The sequence below is a fragment of the Salvelinus sp. IW2-2015 genome, linkage group LG19 (genome assembly GCF_002910315.2).
Source record: "Salvelinus sp. IW2-2015 linkage group LG19, ASM291031v2, whole genome shotgun sequence".
In the NCBI taxonomy this organism is placed as follows: Eukaryota; Metazoa; Chordata; class Actinopteri; order Salmoniformes; family Salmonidae; genus Salvelinus; species Salvelinus sp. IW2-2015.
The window spans coordinates 24,708,443-24,730,723 of NC_036859.1; the positions used below are offsets into that span (position 1 = coordinate 24,708,443).

A 22,281-nucleotide genomic window follows, 5' to 3' on the forward strand; every position below is an offset into this window, starting at 1 on the left:
TATTCATTTTAGTGTTGTACAATCTAATTTTTTATTGGCTAAACTGGTAATAACACCAAATATGATTGGGTAAACGTGGTATGACGATTATGACACATCCAAGAGGTCGGGAAGTTTTCGAAGGGCAAAACATGGACCAAGATGGCGTCGTTGTGAAGCGGGATTGTTTAATTGTGGAGTTTGTGAGTAATTCTCGCAAATTTGATGACTGTTCTTATTATTTCACCCGTTTTAATTTGTTGCAACAAAAGGTGATTAAGACGAGTCGTTGGTCGCAGTTTTCATGGGCGCAACAGATAATATGCGCGCAACACAGGAACACCTTCCTAAAATGAATGAGATGTTTAGACAAAGATTGTGGATGTACCGTCAAGATACTTTTCTCTCCACCCAAACTATGGGTAGTCGTTTTCCACAAATCCACTCTGCAGAGTTTCTAGATCCCGTTTATTCTTTCTCTGGATTGGTGGATACATCGCAATATTTATATATATATTTGAATATTCGATGAGAGTTGTTGACGTCAGCCACCTGTTTTCAAGATAGACAGAGGGACTTTGATTACTAGCCTCATTCATAGCCGTCTCAAGACAACTCTGATATAAAGTGTTTTTTTCTCAAAGTTGTGGAGATGTCACACTCGTAACAACCTAAGCATTACGAAACTTCGATTCAATCAAATAAACCTCACTTAGTAAATAAGACATTATGTTGTTGACCAAATTCGACACTCCAAACAAAAAGTCCTTGCTTGATGGGCTGGAGGGAGTCACATGCAAAGGGTCGTCACTAGTTACCACAGCCACAAAGTAATAAACCTCGACTATTTATATAATTTCTCTTCTTAATTTCTGATTTTAGACTTAAGGTTAACCATACTGCTAACCTTATGCCTAACCTTAAATTAAGACAAAAAAGCAACATTTTGTTTTCATTACATTTGATGATATAGCCAATTGTGACGTTGTGTATGTGGAAACTCAATGCACAGGGTAGAGATGTAATTGCAGGGTACAGTGACATTCTTGAGCTCCAACAGTGCAGGTCAAAAAAAGAAGTGAATTAAATAATAATACATATTTACAACTGTAACAATTTTGAAATTACCCTTGTTGGGTGAGGGCGGGGGGCTAGTCTTGGCTATTCGTGGCTATTCAGCAGCCTGATGGTCTGGGGGTAGAAGCTATTGGCCAGTCTGACAGTTTTTGCCATGATACTCCTATACTGCCTGTTTCTGAGTGATGAAATCAGGAAGCACAGGCCATGGCTCGGGTGGCTGAGGTAGCTAGATAAACAGTCTTCTTTTCCCATTTCTCAGTCTGGCTGTAAATTGCTCTTTCTACCAGCAGATGAAGGCAGAGGGTCATGTCTGTCAGTTCGTGTGACTCTGCAATGTAGCAATTTCGGTCCATTTCTGTATTATGAAGTACGCAGAACATGTTACTTTGTAGCCCATGCTCAATTGTTGCTTTACTGTTTACAATATCTCTGCAGTATGTAATGTTGAAGTGTGTGTCTTTATGCAAATGAAGGTCACAAACTAGGCTATTTGCTCATACACTACAAATATTTCAGTTTATTTCTTGGAGAAAATAAAGTACTCTTCATCACACCCCCTAATGATATAATACCCTACTGTATTCACTAGGTCTGAATGTAATGCATGGACATGATGGACATGATGGATGCACTCAGGGTTATTCAGAATAACTTCAGTTTCCATTGACAGCAAACTGAAGTTATTCCACCATCAGCATGAGGAGACCTTGAGCTGGTGGCATGGAACCACTGCCAGGAGCCGAGTGGACCCCTGTGAGTAGTATACCTTATCATACAAGGAACTCTGACACACAAGACATCTACTACACATGAGCTATCCCATTGAAATACCACAGTATCAGTACAACAGAGGTTGTTGTATGTAGAGGAATCAGATTGTATATTTTGAATCTTGACAAATTAAGCTAAACTTGTTCAGAAAAGTGGGCCTTTAAAAATTATGTAGAAGCAGGGGCGCAACTTTCACTGGGGATGGGGGGGGGACATGTCCCCCCACATTCTGAAATAGCATTTCCCCCTTCCAGTTTTATCATTGGAATGTCATGGAATGTGAATGAGGCAACGGTGTGCTTTAGGACCATGTGGACGCCTCCGAGCGGTCGGGGAGGCTGTTTGGAGTGTTTTGGATAAAAATAAATTAATAGTTATGTACCCCCCCATTTCTAAAACCAAAGTTGCCCCCCTATGTAGAAGCATACATAGTAGTGCATCACATTCAGTGTCTGTAGTGCAGCATTTTCAAACACAACCCAATAATTATTAGTGTGCTCTCTAGGCTAGCACAGTCTGCTTTTATGGCCAGTGCTATGCAGAACAGGACTGTCTAGACTCAAGATCTTCATTCAGGCATCTGCGCAGTATAGTGCATTGATCAGAATTCTGATATTGTCTTCCTGTGAGCTATAGCTGTTTGTGCCACACGTAGTCCGCCCGCAACTATATAAATGAAGAGAATCAACCATTTTAGGTTATCAAGTATGCACTTACTTGCACTGTGCACACACACAAGCCGAACGCATCTCTCTCGCGCGCTCTCTATCTATATGATGTGTTTGGGTTGAAATATTATAGTTGATCTCAGTGTGACATTTATCAGGACAGATATCCTCCCACAGCCACTCAACACATATGGACCTCAGATGGCTTCTCTCTCTTCTGACGAATGGCCCTGGGTCCTGTTTTCTTTCAATTGGACGCAGTAAAAACCATACTGTGGCGCTATATAGAAATCTGACAGATTGTAAGAGCACAATGAACAGCGCTTGTAAGATTGAGATTAAATGGAGAGAGCATAGAGGTCGATAGTATGTGAAGTAACTCAGTTCGACTCCAACACCATCATTAAACTTGCCGATGACACAACAGTGGTAGGCCTGATCACCGACAACAACGAGACAGCCTATAGGGAGGAGGTCAGAGACCTGGCTGTGTGGTGCCAGGACAACAACCTCTCCCTCAACGTGATCAAGACAAAGGAGATGATTGTGGACTACAGGAAAAAGAGGACCGAGAACGCCCCCATTCTCATCGACGGGGCTGCAGTGGAGCAGGTTGAGAGCTTCAAGTTCCTTGGTGTCCACATCACCAACAAACTAACATGGTTTGAGCAGACCATGACAGTCGTGAAGCAGGCACGACAAAACCTATTCCCCCTCAGGAGACTGAAAAGATTTGGCATGGGTCCTCAGATCCTCAAAAGGTTCCACAGCTGCACCATCGAGAGCATCCTGACTGGTTGCATCACTGCCTGGTATGGCAACTACTCGGCTTCCGACCGAAAGGCACTACAGAGGGTAGTGCGAATGGCCCAGTACATCACTGCGGCCAAGCTTCCTGCCATCCAGGACCTCTATACTAGGCGTGTCAGAGGAAGGCCCTGAAAATTGTCAAATACTCCAGCCACCCTAGTCATAGACTGTTCTCTCTGCTACCACATGGCAAGCTGTACCAGAGTGACAAGTCTAGGTCCAAGAGGCTTCTAAACAGCTTCTAACCCCAAGCCATAAGACTCCTGAACATCTAGTCAAATGGCTACCCAGACTATTCACATTGCCCCCTCCCCTCTCCACACCACTCCGACTCTCTGTTGTCATCTATGCATAGTCACTTTAATTAACTCTACCTACATGTACATACTACCTCAACTAACCGGTGCCCCCGCACATTGACTGTGTACCAGCACCCCCATGTATATTTTTTTACTGCTCCTCTTTAATGACTTGTTACTTTTATCTCTTATTCTTATCCATATTTTTTTAAGCTGCACTGTCGGTTAGGGGCTCGTAAGTAAGCATTTCCACTGTAAGGTCTGCACCTGTTGTATTCGGCGCATGTGACTAATACAATTTGATTTGAGTTCAAAACCTAATAGGGTTAGGTTAGAACTGCGTAGCCCGAAAATATTTTTGGCATCTCAGGTTGTTTAGTTTGTTCTGGCAATTCTCACATGTAAACGTCATTGGGAGGAAGGATGTTTGACATGCTTATTACATTTGTATCACAACACTCGTTTAGGATTGTACATTTAGCAAATCACCAGGAGAACAATCTGACATACCAAAAATATTTTTTGCCCAGTATTCAGTAATCAAGTCGTTTTTTGGGGCGTATGTTACTTTACTTTACTATTTATATCTTTGACAACTTTTACTTCACTACATTCCTAAAGAAAATAATTGTACTTTTACTCCATACATTTTCCCTGGCACCCAAAAGTACTCGTTACATTTTATTTGCTTAGCAGGACAGGAAAATGGTCTAATTCACGCACTTATCAAAAGAACATCCCTGATAATCAATACTGTTTCTGATCTGGCGGACTCACTAAACACATATGCTTCGTTTGTAAATTATATCTGAGTGTGCCCCTAGCTATCCGTAAGTTAAAACAACAAGAAAATTGTGCTGTCTGGTTTGCTTAAAGGAATTTGAAATGATTTATACTTTTACTTTTGATACTTAAGTATATTTTAGCAATTACATTTACTTTTGCTACTTAAGTATATTTAAAACCAAATAAACCCAAATACTTTAGTGATAATGGTGCCGGAGGAGATGGCTGCCGTTTTACGGTCTCCTAACCAATTGTTCTATTGTGTGTTTTTTGGGGGTTATTTATAACTTTTTTTGTACAAAATGTTTCTGGCACCATCTCTTATGACCGAAAAGAGCTTCTAGATATCAGGACAGCGATTACTCACTCCGTACTGGACAAAGATTTATCTCAGACACCCGACAAGTACCAAATCCCTGTGATTCGCATGAGAATGAGATGGAGATATTGAGGACGTAGGTTGGGGTGTCTTGTAAGGATCTGACGGCGAGTGAGTAATCTGCCTCTACCATCAATCCTATTAGCCAACGTACAATCATTGGATAACAAAATAGACGAGCTACGATCATGAATATCCTACAAACGGGACAATAAAAACTGTAATATCTTATGTTTCACAGAGTCGTGGCTGAACGACGACATTAATAAAACACAGCTGGCGGAGTTTAGGCTGCATCAGCAAGATAGAACAGCCGTCTCTGGTAAGACAAGGGGTGGTGGTCTGTCTATATTCGTAAACAACAGCTGGTGCATGAAATCTAATATTAAACTTCTTATGGCTGCAGGGGCAGTATTGAGTAGCTTGGATGAAAGGTGCACAGAGGTGCCCATAGTAAACTGCCTGCTCCTCAGTCCCAGTTGCTAATATATGCATGTTATTATTCGTATTGGATAGAAAACACTCTGAAGTTTCTAAAACTTTTTGAATGATGTCTGTGAGTATAACAGAACTCATATGGCCGGCAAAAACCTGAGAAAAAATCCAAACAGGAAGTGGGAATTCTGAGGTTGGTCTATTTTTAACCAAGACCCTATTGAATAGACAGTGGGATATGGATGAGTTTGCACTTCCTACGGCTTCCACTAGATGTCAACAGTCTGTAGAACCTTGTCTGATGCCTCTACTGTGAAGTGGGGCCGAATGAGAGGGGATTGAGTAAGGTCTATCATGACCTGACCATGCTCTGACCATGCACGTTCACATGAGAGGGAGCTCTGTTCCATCGCACATCTGAAGTCAATGTAATTCTCCTGTTGGAACGTTACTGAAGATTTATGTTAAAAACATTCTAAAGATTGATTCAATACATCGTTTGACATGTTTCTACTGACTGTTACGGAACTTTTTTACATTTTGTCTGCTTTTAGTGAACGCACTTCCTGACTTTGGATTTGTTTACCAAACACACTAACAAAAATAGCTATTTGGACATAAATAATGGACATTACCGAACAAAACAAACATTTCTTGTGGAAGTGGGAGTCCTGGGAGTGCATTCCGACGAAGATCAGCAAAGGTAAGTGAAGATTTATAATGCTTTTTATGAGTTTTGTTGACTGCACAATTTGGCGGGTAACTGTATGGCTTCCTTTTGTGGCTGAACCCTGTTCTCAGATTATTGAATATTGTGCTTTTGCCGTAAAGCTTTTTTAAATCTGACACAGCGGTTGCATTAAGAACAAGTTTATCTTTAATTCTATGTAAAACATGTATCTTTCATCAAAGTTTATGATGAGTATTTATGTTATTTGACGTGGCTCTCTTTAATTTCTCTGGATATTTTGGAGGCATTTCTGAACATGGCGCCAATGTAAACTGAGGTTTTTGGATATAAATATGAACTTAATCGAACAAAACATATATGTATTGTGTAACATGAAGTCCTATGAGTGTCATCTGATGAAGATCATCAAAGGTTAGTGTTTAATTTGATCTCTATTTCTGCTTTTTGTGACTCCTGTCTTTGGCTGGGAAAATGACTGTGTTTGTCTGTGATTTTGCGGTGACCTAACATAATCGTTTGTGGTGCTTTCGCTGTAAAGCGTATTTGAAATCGGACACTTTGGTGGGATTAACAACAAGATTACCTTTAAAATGGTATAAGATACATGTATGTTTGAGGAATTTTAATTATGAGATTTCTGTTGTTTGAATTTGGCGCCCTGCACTTTCACTGGCTGTTGTCATATCATCCCGTTAACTAGATTGCAGCCATAAGAAGTTAAGGAAGTCTCAAGGTTTTGCTCGCCTGAGGTAGAGTATCTCATGATAAGCTGTAGACCACACTATTTACCAAGAGAGTTTTCATCCATATTTTTCGTAGCTGTCTACTTACCACCACAAACCGATGCTGGCACTAAAACCTCACTCAATGAGCTGTATAAGGCCATAAGCAAACAGGAAACGCTCATCCAGAGTTGATGCTCCTAGTGGCTGGGGACTTTAATGCAGGGAAACTTAAATCCATTTTACCTAATTTCTACAAGCATGTTAAATGTGCAACCAGAGGAAAAAAAACTCAAGAGCACCTTTACGCCACATACAGAGACTCGTACGAAGCTCTCGTTCCCCCTCCATTTGGCAAATCGGACCATAATTCTATCCTCCTGATTCCAGCTTACAAGCAAAAACTAAAGCAAGAAGAAGTGGTCAGATGACGCAGATGCTAAGCTACAGGACTGTTTTGCTAGCACAGACTGGAATATGTTCCAGGATTCTTCCCTTGGCATTGAGGAGTACATCACATCAGTCACTGACTTCATCAATAAGTGCATCGATGACGTCGTCCCCACAGTGACTGTACGTACATACCCCAACCAGAAGCCATGGATTGCAGGCAACATCCGCACTGATCTAAAGAGTAGAGCTGCCGCTTTCATGGAGCAGGACTCTAACCCGGACGATTATAAGAAATCCAGCTATGTGGGATAAATCCCTCCGACGAACCATCAAACAGTCAGTGTCAATACAGGACTAAGATTCAATCGTACTACACCAGCTCTGACGCTCGTCGGATGTGGCAGGGCTTGAAACCTATTACAGACTACAAAGGGAACCACAGCCGCGAGCTGCCCAGTAACACGAGCCTACCAGACAAGCTAAATTACTTCTATGCTCGCTTCGAGGCAAGCAACACTGAAGCATGCATGAGAGCATCAGCTGTTCCGGACGACTGTGTTATCACGCTCTGCGTAGCCGATGTGGAAAGACCTTTAAACAGGTCAACATTCACAAGGCCGCAGGGCCAGAAGGATTACCAGGATGTGTTCTCCGAGCATGCGATGACCAACTGGCAAGTGTCTTCACTGACATTTTCAACCTGTCCCTGACCGTATCTGTAATACCAATGTTTCAAGCAGACCACCATAGTCCCTGTGCCCAAGAACACTAAGGTAACCTGCCTAAATGACTACTGACCCGTAGCACTCATGTCTGTATCTATGAGGTGCTTTGAAAACCTGGTCATGGCATGTCATTATCCCAGAAACCCTAGACCGACTCCAATTTGCAAATCGCTCTAAGAGATCCACAGATGATGCAATCTCTATTGCACTCCACACTGCCCTTTCCCACTTGGACAAAAGGAACACCTACGTGAGAATGCTATTCATTGCATTCATCACCATAGTGCCCTCAAAACTCATCACTAAGCTAAGGACCCTGGGACAAAACACATCCCTCTGCAACTGGATACTGGACTTCCTGACGGGCCGCCCCCAGGTGGTAAGGGTAGGTAACAAGACATTTGCCACGCTGATCCTCAACACGGGGGCCCCTCAGGGGTGCGTGCTCAGTTCCCTCCTGTACTCCCTGTTCACTCAGGACTGCATGTACAGGTATGACTCCAACACCATCATTTTATTATTATTGAATTTTTTGTGAATATTTAAAACATACAATATACTTGCAGTGAAGCCAAGTCTAGGTCCAAAAGTCTTTGTAACAGCTTCTACCCCCAAGCCATAAGACTCCTTAACAGCTAATCAATTGGCTACCCAGACTATTTGCATTCTCCCCTCCCCCCTCTGTTACACTGCTGCTTATTTTCTATTTTACTAGTCAGTTAAGAACAAATTCTTATTTACAAAGACAGCCTAGGAACAGTGGGTTAACTGCCTTGTTCAGGGGCAGAATTACAGATTTTTACCTTGTCAGCTCAGGGATTCGATCTAGCAACCTTTTGGTTTCTGGCCCAACGCTCTAACCACTAGGCTACCTGCTCTATGCATAGTCACCTTAACTCTACCTACATGTACATATTACCTCAACTAACCGGTGCCCCCGCACATTGATTCAATACCGGGACCCCCTGTATATAGCCTCACTACTGTTATTTTACTGCTGCTCTTGAATTAACATTTTTTACTATAATTTTTTTTTATATCTATATTCCTTTTTTCTGAAAACGACATTGTTGGTTAGGGCTTGCAAGTAAGCATTTCACTCTAAGATCTACACCTGTTGTATTCGGCACGTGACAAATAAGATTTGATTTGATTTAAACTTTTACTCAAATTGTATTTTACTGGGCGACTTTCACTTAGAAATGTCCTTTTTTTTTTTTTTTAAGAAAGCTACTTTTTTGTCCATTAAAATAACATCAAATTGATCAGATTGTTGATTGATTGTTAATGTTGTAAATGACTGTTGTAGCTGGAAACGGCAGACTTTTAATGGCATATCTACATATGCGTACAGAGGCCCATTATCAGCAACCATCACTTCTGTGTTCCAATGGCACGTTGTGTTAGCTAATCCAAGTTCATCATTTTAAAAGGCTAATTGATCATTAGAAAACCCTTTTGCAATTATGTTAGCACAGCTGAAAACTGTTGTGCTGCTTAAAGAAGCAATACAAAGTGGCCTTCTTTACACTAGTTTAGTATCTGGAGCATCAGCATTTGTGTGTTAGATTACAGGCTCAAAATGGCCAGAAACAAAGAACTTTCCTCTGAAACTCGTCAGTCTATTCTTGTTCTGAGAAATTAAGGCTATTCCATGCGAGAAATTGCCAAGAAACTGAAGATCTCGTACAGCGTTGTGTGCTACTCCCTTCACAGGGCAGCGCAAACTGTCTCTAACCAGAATAGAAAGAGGAGTGGGAGGCCTGTGATTCACTCTGTGTGCAAGAATAGTGCTTACCATGATATTTTAGTTACTAATAAGATTGTACACCACACATCAAATGATCTAAAAGGTCCGTTAGTCGAGTAGTGAATTTCAAGCACAGATTCAACCAAAAAGACCATGCAGGTTTTCCAATGCCTCGCAAAGAAGGGCACCTATTGGTAGATGGGTAAAAATAAACAAAAGAAGACATTGAATATCCCTTTGAGCATGGTAAAGTTATAATTAGGCTTTGGATGGTGTATCAATACACCCAGTCACTACAAAGACACAGGCATCCTTCCTAACTCAGATGCCAGAGAGGAAGGGAACCGCTCAGGGATTTCACCATGAGGCCAATGGCGATTTTAAAACGGCTTCAGAGTTTAATGGCTGTGGTAGGAGAAACTGAGGCTGGATCAACAACATTGTAGTTACAATACTCACCTAAATGCCAGAGTGAAAAGATGGAAGCATGTACAGAATATATATTCCAAAACATGCATCCTGTTTGCAATAAGACACTAAAGTAAAACTGCAAAAAATGTGGCAAAAAAATGAACTTTATGTACTGAATACAAAGTGTTATGTTTGGGGAAAATCCAACACAGCACATGACGGTGTACCACTCTTCATATTTTCAAGCATGGTGGTGGCTGCATCATGTTATGGGTATGCTTGTCATTGGCAAGGACTAGGGAGTTTTCTGGATAAAAAGAAACAGAATAGAGCTAAGCACAGGCAAAATCCTAGAGGAAAACCTGGTTGTCTGCTTTCCAACAGACACAAAATCACCTTTCAGTAGGACAAAAATTGAAAACACAAGGGCAAATCTACACTGTTGATTACCAAGATGACATTGAATGTTCCAAAATGGCCTAGGTACAGTTTTTAAATCTGTTTGAAAGTTCATGGCAAGACTTGAAAATGGCTTTCTAGTAAACAACTAACTTGACAGAGCTTAAAGAATTTTTTAAAGAATAAATGGTCAAATATTATACAATCCAGGTGTAACGTGTATGCTAATAATCGGGAAGCAAGTACAGGGAGTCTTTTACAAGTCAGTTAAGAACAAATTCTTATTTTCAATGACGGCCTAGGAACAGTGGGTTAACTGCCTTGTTCAGGGGCAGAACGACAGATTTTTACCTTGTCAGCTCGGGGATTTGGCTCTGGGCTTCCTTGCCTGCTGTTCTGGTGTGAACTTTCTCTATTGTACAATTATGAACACATGTAGTGTAGCCTTTTTAATAGTAGGCCTTGTGTACTCTACATCTCCACGTGGTTGCCAACAGTTGTTTTTGAAATGGTAATCACAAAGAATAGTATATGTGATGTGATCTGACATTGTAACCTTGATGAATGCCAGTGTTTGTTTGTGTCACATTTGAAGTGACACATAGACATTTTTAGGAATAGTTGACAGCGATATCAATTTAACATGCCATGGTCATGAAAGGCAAACCTTTTTTGGCAGTTTCTAAAAAGCTTCCTTTAATGCAATGTGTTGTCATAAATGTAAATTATTCATTAGAGTTATAATAGACAGGAATATCATTATATACTTTGACATTGTTGCCGAAAAATCCCCAAATAAATGTTCATCTCTCCAACATTCATGCATAATTAATGGAGAGCGCCAAGAACTTCACAGAACAATATTAATCCCAATATGCAGACACTCGTTATCACTGTTATATGCAGTAATTCCTCGTACCACTTTGGAAACCAAACAGCATGTGTCTCGTATAAAAAAAAGCTAGGGCTCCCAAGTCGAACCCCAGAGTTTGAATTCCCTGGGTGTTGTTCTTTGTTCTCTGCAGCCCTATTGACAGGCGACGTTAACTCGGTGACAGTCCTTGATTGGCTCCTTGTTCTCCTCAGGGGCTCCATTGCCATGTAAAGCCATCACAGACATCACAAAACAGCTAGAGTTTTTTTTAGGAAGGGGACTAGAAAGTGTGGCTATAAACAAATAATACAGGAATGAATTCCCTTGCTTTACTTGGTAAGTTTATCTCCCTCTCAAACAAAATGTATTTCATCAAAGGTGCGCCTGCCAAACAAGCCATGAAATTACTTTTTTTTGTGCAGACATTTTTTATTGAAGACTGTCAGTGTGTCCCCTGTGACTTTAAGATTGCATGAGTGATCAGAAAATATCTACTACAAAAAGATGTTCAATAATGTAGCTAACCACCATCAGGAGAGCCGTAAAAATGCAAAATGAAAGACAACAGAAAGACTACGTGCCACATAGACAGCAGCACACTCAATAAAACTCCCTCACAGGGATAGAAAGCCAGCAACATAAAAGGGGCCAACACTATTTACCATGACTTCTTGATTTGCATCTTAAAGGCAAGGTTTTTATTAACATTTAATGGGAGGAGAGGGGAAAGATGTTCTTGTCTATGAAGCACAAATAGAGTCAAAGTGCCAGAGAACATCACACAGGCACAAGTCTCATCGCAACTCCCCTCATAGATCATTCATTAGGCTCCTGGTCAACAGGTAATGCTGCAGCCTGAATAGTAGTGCACTTTATAGGGAATACTCTAGAGTACAATTTGGGACGCAGCCATGGTGAGACCATACCGATGCCTTTGAGAGCCACCTGTTTTTCATGAGTCTCTGGTGGGCTATTTGTGTCCATTCATAAAACTGCTGGCGCATTTAAAAATGTCAGGTAAATTACAGACGTCGACCTCGACCTGACGGCCATATAATGTGAGACGCGCATAATTAACTGGAGATCGTTTATTACCTTGGATAGACGCAACACAGCACTGTAGCTATGAATGCGTCCCAATCGGCACCCTATTCCCTATAGTGCACTACTTCTGACCTGGGCCCTTAGGCTTCTGGTCAGAATTAGTGTCATATGTAGGGAATAGGGATGCAGCCTGGGTGTTGATTTGTGTCTGTCTATTGTATGATGGAATTTAAATGGGTGTTCGTTGATGTTGAAATGAATTCACTGTGACCTCAGGCGGTGGCCTTGCATTGATGTTTAAGATGGGTTCGGGCTACGGAGCTACAGCTACGCCATAGAAATGTTAGTGTGACTTCAAATCACTATTTTCAATACTAATTATTTTGGACCATTCATCATTGTTTTTGCAGGGGCATCTGACAACTGACTGAAGTCATAGGGAACGAAACAATTATGCTATCTACGTTTCAGTGACATTGACTTGTGAGTGTGTGACAGAGGTTGTAGACTATAGAGGGTAGGAGGTTGACTGGCTGCCAGGCAGGATGTTCTGAGACACAGGATGCATTTGATGTGCGCCTCACTTCATTCCAGAGTCCTTTGCTCGTTATCAATGTGCAGCAGTAGTTTCTCTGGCTCCGTCTCAAATGGCACCTAATTCCCTACATAGTGCACTACTTTTGACCAGAGCCCTGGTCAAAAGTAGGCACAATATACAGTAGGGAATGCGGTGCTCAGGGTTTCAGCTTACTGTTGAGAGTTACAATAATAGAATACACAAGGTGCAATTTCGAAAATGTTGTTGTGCATCAGCAGTCACTCAATTAGTCTGTGTCAGCTATTTTATTTTAGATTGTTAAGTTAGTCTAGCGGCTGGCACTGCATGTGGGTACGCAGACCCATGAGCCACTGTGGCCCCTCATGATGAGTTCTGTTTTTTTGTGGCCCCTACCCCCATCAATGTTTCCCATCCCTGACATACAGCCTGAAGTTAAAATTGATCTATTTAATCAATTTTGAATTCAAGCTGTAACACGACAAAATGTGGAATAAGTTCTGAAGGCAATATATCTCCCTCAGGGCTCACTCCCCTGGAACCTCAGAGCTCAGTGGGGAAAATAAGCTTCCCTGTGTTAGATGCTAACCTTTTATAGCTCTCCTTGTATACTGATATCTACATGACTATGTACCAGACATCTGATATCTAATGAACTAGAAATGGTTTTGATATTATAACACACTTTTATGTACGGTTGGATAAGACTAGATTTGACCTTATTCACCTTCAAACATTCATGAATGCAAATGTTAGTGTACACACTGTATGTATGTCAACAACAACAGCAGGTTGCAGTGACCTACTAATCTGTTGTTGACATAAAGTAGATTAGCCTATTACAGACAATAAAATATTACTTTATTCAGTTTACTGTGTATATTATTATTATTTTGTCAACTCTAGTGTGTGTTTTGTTTGAATATCATTATCATTATCCACTATCCTGTTTTCCATGGAAACAGGCTCAACCAATGGCACATGTGTTTGAGAATGGATGGATAACACATGGTAAGAGGGAATGTGTGTGTGTGTGTGTGTGTGTGTGTGTGTGTGTGTGTGTGTGTGTGTGTGTGTGTGTTGTGTGTGTGTGTGTGTGTGTGTGTGTGTGTGTGTGTGTGTGTGTGTGTAAACATGTCAGAATAAAGGAAAACAATTTGGAGAGAGGAGAGGACTCTGTTTTGAACAGACTTTGTTATCCTCTTTTCCACCCACAAAACACAAAGCAACTTCCCCATTGAGCATCCACTGTGGAGTTGACACATTTCAGCACACTGTATCTCCACAGGCAGGCAGAGGCAGCTTGCTGTCTGACATTTCAATGTTAAAGGAGAACTAATCTGACCAATTTGACTCACCAAAAGGCCTTCTTTATCCCTTATTAATGGCAATTTAGTTTATCCTCTGTACATCTGAGGTCTCCATAAGAGTTCAGCTCATCAGGGAATCTTTTCACACATGTCCATTTATGACATCTTTAATCTCAATAGCATCATTTATTAATAGGCATGCTCCCTCCATGTCTCCCTCCCCCTCGCTTTATAGTGCCATGACACTAGACTCTCCTAAGCTTGCTCCACTGAGTGTTACACCAGTTGATGGACTGCTTCTGAAACAGCAGAGCTGCATGTCCCTGGATCTTGCCTGTATGAAATCACCCCCCAGTGCACCGTGCACCACCACTGTGTCTGAATTAGCCTGGGTGCCTGCAGCTACCTCCATCTCAATAAGTATGTTGTTTATGGGCCCATAAGCAAAATATTGCCTGCACTGCTCATTACTGCTGAGTGGGGGGAAATCCCATGAGGTCTGCCTGCCACGCAGTTAAAACAATTCATATCTCTTCTTATGGCAAACCCAAGGAAACTGATATTAAAGAGAGTTAGTGGAGCTGCTGCTTCTGCTGCTTTTCTCACCAAATGGCACCCTATTCCCTATATAATGCACTACTTTTGACCAGAGCCCATGGGATAGGGTGCCATTTGGGAAGGAGGTTCTGAGTGCCTCTAAAAAATAATAGATTCTTCGGCCTACTATGAGGACTGTGAACACTTATTAGTGTCAGCACAGTAGTTTAAATGGTTCAGTGGTTCTGTGTTATTGTTACTGTACCAATCTAAACTGTTCTGAGTGAGTCATAACACTGCGATATAAAAGAAGATGACTGGGTATCCATCCCAAAATTAATGCACTATAAAGGGAATAGGGTGCCATTTGGGACAGAGCCTAGGTTCTAGTTTCTACATCAGTCTTCACTCATCAGGCCATGTCTATATTGCCCAATAAAGGGAAAGTAACTGAACAGAATGGCTACCGAACAGCAGCACTAAATTCCGTCATCATGATTTGCTTCAAGAGGCTAGTCAAAGAACACTTCACCTCCTCCCTCCCTCCCGGACACACTCAACTCTCTCCATTTCGCCTACCACCCTGATCCAAGGACAACGCAAACGCCATTGCACTGCACACTGCCCTCAACCACCTGGATAAAAGGAATGCATATGTGAGGATGCTGTTTATCAACTACACCCCGGCCTTCAATACCATAATGCCCTCTAAGCTCATCACAAAGCTCGCGACCCTGGAATTGAACTCCTCCCTATGCAACTGGATCCTGGACTTCCTGGACTGCCCCCAGGGGGTGAAGGTAGGCAACATTACCTCCTCCACACTGATCCTCAACACGGGGGCCCCACAAGGGGGTACGTCCTCAGTCCCCTCATGTACTCTCTGTATACCCACGACAGCATGGCCTCACACAGTTACAATTCCATCATCAAGTACACTGCCGACATGAAAATAGTATTACTGATTACCAACAACAACGAGACGGCCTACAGGGAGGAGGTAGGAAATCTGACGACGTGGTGCCAGGTAAACAACCTCTCCCTCAACGTCAGCAAAACAAAGGAGCTGATTGTGGATTTCAGAAGGAACCAGGTTGGGCAAGCCCTCAACCTCATAAACGGGGCCGCCGTGGAGATAGTCAAAAACATAAAGTTCCTCTGTGTACTCATCTCTGATGAGCTGAAATGGTCATACCACACGGACACCATGATGAAGAAGGCACGGCAGTGACTCTTTAACCTCAGGAGGCGGAAGAAATTCTGCTTGTCCCCGACGGCCCTCAGTGTTCTATAGGAGCACAATTGAGAGCATACTGTTGGGCTGCATCACAGCCTGGTACGGCAACTCCACCGCCGCTGATCGCAAGGCTCTAGAGAGGGTGGTACGCTCAGCCGAATGCGCCATCACTGCCTGCCCTCCAGGGGGGTGTAGGTGTCCTGGAGGGCAGGCAGTGATGGTGCATTCGGCTGAAAGTACCACCCTCTCTAGAGCCTTGCGATCAGCGGCGGTGGAGTTGCCGTACCAGGCTGTGATGCAGCCCGACAGTATGCTCTCAATTGTAGAAAAGTAAAAAAGCATGTTGACTCACCTTACTTGTAGAGAAATGCCAATGCCATCCTCCTCTCTTTCATGTTGACAAAACGTTCTATTACTCTGTCATACTGTATACGCTTTTATTTTTTGTTGTCCTAGGCTACCTGGCTAAAATGCTTGTTCGCTAGCCTAACTTCCATTCATTGGCAACGTTAGCTAGTTAACATTAACCTTCTACATCTAGCTACATTTTGAACTTCCATCCTCTCAGGCCAAGGGCACAACAATGTATTAATGGTTGGATCAGAATCGCCGTTATAATCATTGGTCAGTATGGAGAATTAAGTAAACCCGACAAGTCCAAGTCCCTATCTTCATCCAAGGCTAATTTAGGAAAGGGCTAATTTTAGCTAGCTAGCCACCGGAGGACAACAACACAACGAGATGCAACAATTCAAGTTTTTCTGTCAATGACCTAATCCAAGTTGTCTTCCCTTGACACTTTTTTTTGGTGCGCCAGAACCATTCACAGTTGAGCTCGCTCAGTTTAGCTCAATGCCAATTGGCACATTTTTATACTATTTTTGTTAAGGGAGGCCAGATGTTCGCTGGCTTCCCTTGCCTTCAATGCTACGGGCGGCAACAATGTCATACTCGTTTGGATCATAGAACATCAGATAGATTGTCTACACGTAGGGAGACAGAGTGGCTCTGTTTCGCCCGCTCTAATGCTTTCTTCTGTGAGATATATTCAGCCTCTTGCCAATTGTAGGAAAATTATGAAACACAGAGAGATGAAAGATAAACTATTTTTCTTGGTAGATTTTTTCCCTTTGCATCCATGAATACACGCCACTGGTCTCGACTTAAACTTTACAGTAAATTAGATCATGTAGCCTAAAGTGTATTTTCTGGAAAGTGTTTGTTGGGGTCGTGTCCAGGGCTTCTGAAGTTTTGTTATGGTTTTATGGAAATGTCTCGAATGAATAACAAACAAAAAAATACTAATAACAATTCCCACAGTGACTTTACTACACAGACATTTAAGATGAGCTATCAACATCAACAGGCATCCCTCCACCTACAGGAGATGACATTTTGACCTGTATAATATATATTGTGTAGTACATTAATACATGCAATACAACAGAGGTTACAGTGTGGCTGCATTAGGTATTTATGCCAAGTTGCTGTAAATCCCAAGAGATGTAGAATTAATATAATTGCATTTAATGAAACTTGTACATATTATTCTCATTTAATTTAGTAAATAATTGAATCCAATTCCCAGAGGTAGCCTATATCACCACTCTCAATTTCTTTAAGAAATAGAAAGAATTGTCACAAAATTATTAAATTTATCCCACTGTCATTTTATTATCCTCAACGACTGAACCATGAAAAGGCACTGATATGAATCTACTTAATATCGGTATAGAAGATTTAGAATTGATTGACAATACCAAGACCAAAATAATTGCCCTAAAAATAAGCAATTAATGGTGCTCACACACACTGGACTGCAAAGCACGTCGTAGCAGTAATATTAGCTTGTTGAGCTTTCATCAGATTTGATGTCACACTGATGGAAGTTTGAAGTTCTTGAATCTGTCTCAAATTGCACCCTATCCTCATAGTGCACTACTTTTGACCCAGAGCCCTATGGGTCCTGGTCAAAAGTCGTGCACTATATAGGGAATAGGGTGCCATTTGGAACATAGCCCCTGTCTTTTGTCTAGTTGTCTAATCAAATAACCCAATTATGAAATTTAACACATCTCCACCCCGCTGATCCTCAACACTGGGGCCCCACAAGGGTGCGTTCTCAGCCCTCTCCTGTACTCCCTGTTCACCCATGACTGCGTGGCTATGCACGCCTCCAACTCAATCATCAAGTTTGCAGACGACACTACAGTGGTAGGCTTGATTATCAACAACGACGAGACGGCCTACAGGGAGGAGGTGAGGGCCCTCGGAGTGTGGTGTCAGGAAAATAACATCACACTCAATGTCAACAAAACAAAGGAGATGATCATGGACTTCAGGAAACAGCAGAGGGAGCAGCCCCCTTTCCACATCGATGGGACAGTAGTGGAGAAGGTGGAAAGTATTAAGTTCCTCGGCGTACACATCACGGACAAACTGAAATGGACCACCCACACAGACAGCGTGGTGAAGAAGGCGCAGCAGGGCTGAAGAAATTTGGCTTGTCACCAAAAACACTCACAAACTTTTACAGATGCACAATCGAGAGCATCCTGTCGGGCTGTATCACCGCCTGGTACGGCAACTGCTCCGCCCACAACCGCAAGGCTCTCCAGAGGGTAGTGAGGTCTGCACAACGCATCACCGGGGGCAAACTACCTGCCCTCCAGGACACCTACACCACTCGATGTCACAGGAAGGCCAAAAAGATCATCAAGGACAACAACCACCCGAGCCACTGCCTGTTCACCCCGCTATCATCCAAAAGGCGAGGTCAGTACAGGTGCATCAAAGCGGGGACCGAGAAAAACAGCTTCTATCGCAAGGCCATCAGACTGTTAAACAGCCATCACTAACATTGAGTGGCTGCTGCCAACATACTGACTCAACTCTAGCCACTTTAATAATGGAAAAATGTATGTAATACATGTATCAATAGCCACTTTAAACAATGCCACTTTATATAATGTTTACATACCCTACATTACTCATCTCATATGTATATACTGTACTCTACCACCTACTGCATCTTGCCTATGCCGTTCGGCCATCACTCGTTCATATATTTTTATGTACATATTCTTATTCATTCCTTTACACTTGTGTGTATAAGGTAGTTGTTGTGAAATTGTTAGGTTAGATTACTTGTTAGATATCACTGCATGGTCGGAACTAGAAGCACAAGCATTTCGCTACACTCGCATTAACATCTGCTAACCATGTGTATGTGACAAATAAAATTTGATTTGATTTTCAAGTCTGAAATTACAACTTTAGAAGCCTTTTTAAACCTCAAATACATTACAAGCTCGCATTTCCTGCTGCAGGACAATTCTTAGCAATAAAAGAGTGATCAAATTAAGGTCCTACAGATGTCAGATCTTAATATGACCAATTTCGTCGCAGGAGGAAAATAATCCTGCAGCAGGAGGATTTTAACACAGATAGAACAATGAGCCAGATATTTCACTGGATGTACAGTGCATTCGGAAAGTATTCGGACCCCTTAAATTTTTCCACATTTTGTTATGTCACAGCCTTATTCTAAAATTGATAAAATACATTTTCCTCATCAATCTACACACAATACCCCATAATGACAAAGCGAAAACAGGTTTTTAGAATTTTGGGAAAAACAGAAATAGCTTTTTTACATAGAGACACGGAATTGAGCTCAGGTGCATTCTGTTTCCATTGATTGGAGTCCACCTGTGATGAATTAAATTGATTGGACATGATTTGGAAAGTCATAGAGCGGGCCGCCCGGCCAAACTGAGCAATTTGTGGCGAAGGGCCTTGGTCAGGGAGGTGACCAAGAACCAGATGGGCACTCTGACAGAGCTGCAGAGTTCCTCTGTAGAGATGGGAGAACCTTCCAGAAGCAAGAGATGGGAGAACCTTCAAAATATTAAAAAGTCATTCAAATCAAAGATTTTTGTAACTAACTCAAGCTAGACCACAGCCTGTCATTTCAATGGGAAAAAATGACTCATAGTAGGCAGAACAAGCAAGGAGGGGGGCAGAGCTAACCCCGAGCTAGCGAGATGATATTGGCACGTTCTAGCATGTATTTACATATTTCTGTTTGTGCGCGTGTGAAATAACTAAATTCGCCCTTACACTCCTTCTAAACAACACAGTTTTTTAAAACTTTGGCAAAGGGTAAAATCTACAAAACTAAGTCCACTCTGTTCGTAACATATCTTAGTTTTGGGAACAGAAAACTGTATTGAGATCAAATGTTTAATCAATGAGAAAATCAGCCTAAAGTTGGCCAAAATCCATTTAGCAGCATCTTCTCCCACAGCTGGCCACTGGGCTTCCTCTCATCACCATATTTGAGTGGAAACACCAACCGGAAGTCAGACCCCTTGACTTTGTCCAATTTTTTTTTAACATTACAGCTTTTTTTCTGAAATGTATACAATTTTATTATTTCCATCATCAATCTACACACAATATCCCATAATGACAAAGCAAAAACAGTTATTTATCTTTTTGCAAATGTATGAAAATATACCATTTACATAAGTATTCAGACCCTTTAATCAGTATTTTGTTGAAGCACCTCAAGGGTATGAAAAACATCCACACAGCATGATGCTGCCACCACCATGCTTCACTGTAGGGATGGTGCCAGTAAAAGGCACATGACAGCCCGCTTGGATTTTGCCAAAAGGACTCTCAGACCATGATAAACAAGATTCTCTGGTCTGATGAAACCAAGATTGAACTCTTCGGCCTGAATGCCAAGCGTCACGTCTGAAGGAAAACTGGCACCATCCCTACGGTGAAGCATGGTGGTGACAGCATCATGCTGTGGGGATGTTTTTCAGCGGCAGGGACTTAGAGACTAGTCAAGATTGAGGGAAAGATGAATGGAGCAAAGTACAAAGAGATCCTTGATGATAACCTGCTCCAGAGCGCTCAGGATGTCAGACTGAGGTGAGACCTTCCAACAGGACAATGACCCTAAGCATACAGCCAAGACAACGCAGGAGTGGCTTCGGGACAAGTCTATGAATGTCACTGACTGGCCCAGCCAGAGCCCGGACTTGAACCCGATCGAACATCTCTGGAGAGACCTGAAAATAGCTGTGCATTGATGCTTGAGAAGATCTGCAGAGAAGAATGGGAGAAACTCCCCAAATACAGGTGTGCCACGCTTGTAGGGTCATACCCAAGAAGACTTGAGGTGCTTCAACAAACTACTGATTAAAGGGTCTGAATTCATGCTAGAACGTGCCAATATGATCCCGCTAGCTCTGGTTTGGCTCTGCCCCCTCCTCGTTTCATCTGCCCACTATGTCTAATTTATTCCCATTGAAATGACAGGCTGTGGTCTAGCTTGAGTTAGTCACAAAAAATGTTGATTTGAATGTCTATATAATATTTTGAATTGCCACCAGAGGGCACCTGGAAGTGGTGTTTGTAGGTTACAATAACTTAGAATGCAGGTCCACTGGGCGGTCAGTTCAAGTAGCCTATGTAAACTATGTGCAGGTTACAGCGCATCTCCTGTGAAATCTTATATAGATTATAAGAAATGGACAACATTTGTAGAGGGTAGATGTATTTTTCATTTAGATCAATTGTTTTATTATATGTTCAAGGCAATCAATAGGCAAAATAAATTCATGATTATCTCAGCACCTGAGTGGGTCATCGGGTACAGCCACTGAGAACAGCATACATATGCCAGCCAAGGAATGGGTTCAAATCCAGCCTACTACTGTCCTTTGATGCCTTGGAGGAACTAGTAACGTTACTTTTCTAGTTACTCTGTGTGCTGTACTTGTACTGTTACTCAAGTAATTTCTGAAGGAAGTAACTTATTTTTACTCCATTATATTTTACCAAATCACCTCAGTTACAGATTCATGTTATTATATTGTCGCTGTCAGATTTAAACCTCCTAACAAAATGTGGCTATTTTCATTTGTTTTTACATGAATTGATACTATTGGTTCCCCTTTTACATCTGTATGAACTTTTCACAACCCCTTGACCAATGTACTGTATTCAAAATAGCTTGTCATCCAAACTCTTTAAGATAGCGAGCCCTGATCCCAATTACTTGACTGCCCCCGCATGGAGCAAAAGAAATCTGCAAATGTTTTGCCAATTACGAAGCTCATTTGAATTTCCCGATGCATCAGGAAAATTCTCAGAAACAAAAGAGTGATCCGACATCTGTACAGTGGCATAGGGACTGACTGCAAACCCCTACCCCTGAGGTGTAAAGACACAAAGTGCAGGATGGGAGACAGCACTCTCACACTAAGCATAAATGTAAATTGGGTTTTTATTTTCGTAATAAGGCTTGCTTCCCGCTTATGGTTAGAAAGAAGCTTGTTCAGGCCACTTTTCTCTCTGTAATTGATTATGGTGACTTGTTGTATATGCATGCAACCTCCTCCGTC

General features: G+C 41.9%; 1 long non-coding RNA gene across 1 annotated transcript in view; it reads left to right on the forward strand.

Moving 5' to 3' along the window:
- Nucleotides 1-113: 113 nt before the first annotated feature.
- LOC111978997 (uncharacterized) overlaps nucleotides 114-22,281 on the forward strand; it is a 50,783-nt gene continuing 28,615 nt past the window's right edge. The window contains exons 1-2 of the long non-coding RNA XR_002879259.2: nucleotides 114-182; nucleotides 1,649-1,812. This is a non-coding gene — a long non-coding RNA (uncharacterized lncRNA). The remainder of the gene's footprint in view (nucleotides 183-1,648; nucleotides 1,813-22,281) is intronic.